This window comes from Oncorhynchus keta, chromosome 19, assembly GCF_023373465.1.
Source record: "Oncorhynchus keta strain PuntledgeMale-10-30-2019 chromosome 19, Oket_V2, whole genome shotgun sequence".
Classification (NCBI taxonomy): domain Eukaryota; kingdom Metazoa; phylum Chordata; class Actinopteri; order Salmoniformes; family Salmonidae; genus Oncorhynchus; species Oncorhynchus keta.
Genome location: NC_068439.1, coordinates 15,975,540 through 15,979,921, shown reverse-complemented (window position 1 = coordinate 15,979,921; position 4,382 = coordinate 15,975,540). Strand labels below are relative to the sequence as shown.

Sequence of the window (4,382 nt, the reverse complement as noted above, 5' to 3'; positions counted from 1 at the left end):
TGTCAAGGCAAGGGCTGATTTCAAGGTTTTACTACAAAGCATTACATGGTTGCTCCTACCTATCTCTCTGATTTGGTCCAGCCATTGCATACCTGCTACACGTACACTACGGTCACAAGACGCAGGCCTCCTAATTGTCCCTAAATTTCTAAGCAAACAGCTGGAGGCAGGACTTTCTCTATAGAGCTCCATTTTTATGGAATGGTCTGCTGCCTATCCATGTGAGAGCCGCCTTCGGTCTCAACCTTTAAGTCTTTACTGAAGACTCATCTCTTCAGTGGGTCATATGATTGAATGTAGTCTGGCCCAGGAGTGTGAAGGTGTGAACAGAAGGCTCTGGAACAACGAACCGCCCTTGCTGTCTCTGCCTGGCCAGTTCCCCTCTTTCCACTGGGATTCTCTGCCTCTAACCCCCTATTTACAGGGGCTGAGTCACTGACTTACTGGGCTCTTTCATGCCGTCCCTAGGAGGGTCGTCACTTGAGTGGGTTGAGTCACTGATGTGATCTTCCTGTCTGGGTTGGCACCCCCTTGGGGTTGTGCCGTGGCGGAGATCTTTGTGGGCTATACTCGGCCTTGTCTCAGGATGGTAAGTTGGTGGTTGAAGATGTCCCTCTGGTGGTGTGGGGGCTGTGCTTTGGCAAAGTGGGTGAGGTTATATCCTTCCTGTTTGGCCCTGATCCGGGGATGTCATCGGATGGGGCCACGAGTGTCTCCTGACCCCTCCTGTCTCAGCCTCCAGTATTTATGCTGCAGTAGTTTATGTGTCAGGGGGCTAGGGTCAGTTTGTTATATTTGGAGTACTTCTCTGTCCTATCCGATGTCCTGTGTGAATTTAAGTATGCTCTCTCTAATTCTCTCTTTCTTTCTCTCTCTCGGGCGTGAGCCCTAGGACCCACGCCTCAGGACTACCTGGCATGATGACTCCTTGCTGTCCCCAGTCCACCTGGCTGTGCTGCTGCTCCAGTTTCAACTGTTCTGCCCTGTGGTGTATTATTTGACCATGCTGGTCATTTATGAACATTTGAACATCTTGGCCATGTTCTGTTATAATCTCCACCGGCACAGCCAGAAGAGGACTGGTCACCCCATAGCCTGGTTCCTCTCTGGTTTCTTCCTAGGTTTTGGCCTTTCATGGGAGTTTTCCTAGCCACTGTGCTTCTACACCTGCATTGCTTGCTGTTTGGGGTTGTAAAACGGGTTTCTGTACAGCACTTTGAAATATCAGCTGGTGTACGAAGGGCTATATAAATACATTTGATTTGATGAGACATGGTACCAGGGAAATGGTGACGTTAAAAACACTCCACTTTCAATCTGGAACGTGAATGGATCACCAGTGTGACCACATATCCAAACATGTGAGATCAAGTATCATTTTTACAAAGGAAGGTTGGTTGCACTGATTATATAATCTATCAAGATTATGCTACTTGCCTCATTTGTGATGTCGTAGACCACGATGGCAGCCTGCGCCCTCTGTAATACATGGGCGCCAGGCTGTGGTAGCGCTCCTGTCCTGCCGTGTCCCAGATCTCAAACTTCACCGTCGTGTCGTCTAGACACACTGTCTGGGTCAGGAAGGCCGCTGGGGAGGAGAGAAGAGAGTTGTCAAATACATAATTGACGTGAACTTTAAAAAGCATTAGAGCAGGACACTCACTAAACACATTCAACAATATGAATGAAGGGATAAATAAATAACTACAGCCCAGACCAAACAACAACCCATAGTCCCCATTGCGCCATTGTCTGCAAGTTTGAGGTTCCTTCCGTAACCGGTTCCTTCAGATCTTATAACACTGAAGGGGCAGAAACTTCCAGAAGAGGCTATAGATACTTTTCTGTTCCTGGCTTAAGTGCATAAATGAGTGATGGTCACCTCCAATGGTGCTCTCCTGGAACTCGTGGAACTGTCCCTTGACGAAGCGGAGCACCAGGCTGGACTTGCCCACTGCCGACTCCCCCAGAAGTACCAGCTTGAACTGGCAAATCTTGTTACCAGCGTTAGACCCGTTGGGTCTCGTAGCTCCTCCCCTGTTGGCCATGGCCTAGTCAGATCCCCCGGTCAGTGTTTGTCCCGCACGTCTGACTATGCTGTCAGGGCTTCAGCTGGAGGCGGCGGTAGAGAGAAGGAAAAAAGGAACAATTATTCACAACTCTGATGTTTTCTGCTAGGGTTATGTCAGATGTGGTAAAGATAAGAGGATTTTGAAGTAGAGATATGGATGTTTTCGTAAAGTTGTTTTGACATGTAGTTTAACCCTGGTCTATATCCTCCATAAGTGAGTCATGGTGACAGTATGGAAGTGGACATGATTCTCAGAAAAAAAACTTGATATACATGTCCAGACTCTCCTGATAAAGAGATCAACTTAGCCCTTAAATATATGGTAAAATCTTGGAATGGAATGAATGAGCTGGACATTTTATTTCCTTCTTTCTCAGGGAGGTAGAAACTGAATAGATGATCCTGTCTACAGAAGAAAATTGAGTGGCAGGCTGCCCTGAAAACAAGTTGTCAAAATAAACATGGCTTGGCAGTCAAACCTTGCTGTAGAGCTGGGACATATTAATAAGAGCACACCATAGCAAAACACTGTGCAACAGAAAACGAATACAAGCTTTTCTTATGGGACAAGCAGATAGTATATCCTTGTATTAAACAGTTTTCTCCCATTTTGTGTATTGAATATGACCCAGCCCAGTCTCTGAATGCATGGTATCACAGAGATGGCTGGATATGTGAGCTCACTAAAATATATTTTCCCTCATCAAATACACCATACATTGCTACTGACATAGTTGTGTGTGCCTAATCTGTAGACTATGGAAATATATGTTTTAAAGACATAATAATATGGCTCTGATCTAGACTTCCCATATGCATTTACAGTCAAAACAATGCAAACTCTTTCGGTACACACAGTAACATCCCCACTCGGAGATTAAATTGTACCCCTCAAACTTTCCAAAACACACACAATTTGTCATAGAGGAAAACACTACTCAGCAAGGACGTTGCAGTGTTGCCTTCCAATGTAAATATGTTCGCCTACATATAGCTAATATAATAGCGACGGTAGTTAGAAGGTAAACATGCGCAATCGGCTGACAGCAATGCCAACGGCCTGTACTCTCTGTTGCCTTCGAGGTGGGACGTGACTCAACCAGCACTCTTATGAATCTCTGCAGTGCTAGCATGGACTGTTCAAACTTCTAACAATGTACTAAATTAGCATAGCCAACGTGGCCTACTCTTCGATTTATTTTCGAAGCCAACGCATCTAGCTAGAAAATTGAGAGTACGCCATTTTCCAAATAGAAGCAAATGCTAACCCAATTAACGTTAGCTTGCTAGCTAGATTATTAGCAAGCCAGATAACTAGCCAGCTAACTAGCTACATCAACATCTGAATTGCTAACGTGTGCTACCTACATACTCCCTGATTACTGACTGTCTTACTAAAGCAGCTACTGTTAGCTAGTTAGGTGAATGGGTGGCAAGCTAACGTTAGCATAACAAGTCCGATTGCGAATGTGATGATGGAGCTGGCTGGCTTACTACATTTTCAATAAGCTAACTAGCGAGGAGAAGCGTATGACGAACCCATGTCCACACATGATCAACACAACTAGGATAAACAACCAATAAATAGCATCACGAACACGGTTTTGACCGGAACGATTAAATTACAAAACCGTTGTTAGGTTTCTTCCCGACCCAAATCCGGGCCACGGCCTATTTTTTGCATTTCTCATCAGACGCCAATGTTAGCATATCAAGCTAGCTAACCTAGCCTGTTGACAACTAATGAGCTGAAACATACAACTTGTCACACCATTTGCTTACTATACCTGGAGTGCCAGGCGGTTGACGAACACAGAATACCACACACGAGTCTATACACAAAATAAAGGTCGCAGTGCGAACAGATACGTATTGTTGAACATACAAATAATTTCAACAACCCCGATCACGTCTCCTCCTTTTTCTTTCTTCTTGCAACTTCCCTTTTACTAGAACCAAAACACAAACAACCCCTTCCGCCCATTCTGCCACGTCACACAGCACGTCTGCTCTGCAGAGGTAACACCGGATTCATGAATTTGATTGTTTTTCTTCGAGGATGAAATCAAGAGTAACGTGGGATTTCAAGTGATTTGGATCAAAATAGTAAAACTAGTTAGAAGCAGACGTTAGATTACCCAATTACCTTGTTATTGGATCTGTCATTTACAATTGAAGTAAATACAGGGCTCAAGTAAAAGCTTTTGGATAATTAAGATGAAGATGACGTAAATATGCATATAGATGTATTACTCATAAAGTGAAGGGGGACAATGTGCACCAAACAAACAATAGCCGAGGGTAAGGTGTA

At 44.5% G+C, this 4,382-nt stretch overlaps 1 pseudogene; it reads right to left on the bottom strand.

The window, feature by feature from the left end:
• Positions 1-1,365: 1,365 nt before the first annotated feature.
• Positions 1,366-4,074, bottom strand: LOC118397721 (ras-related protein Rab-5A-like; annotated as a pseudogene).
• Between the last annotated feature and the right edge of the window lie 308 nt (positions 4,075-4,382).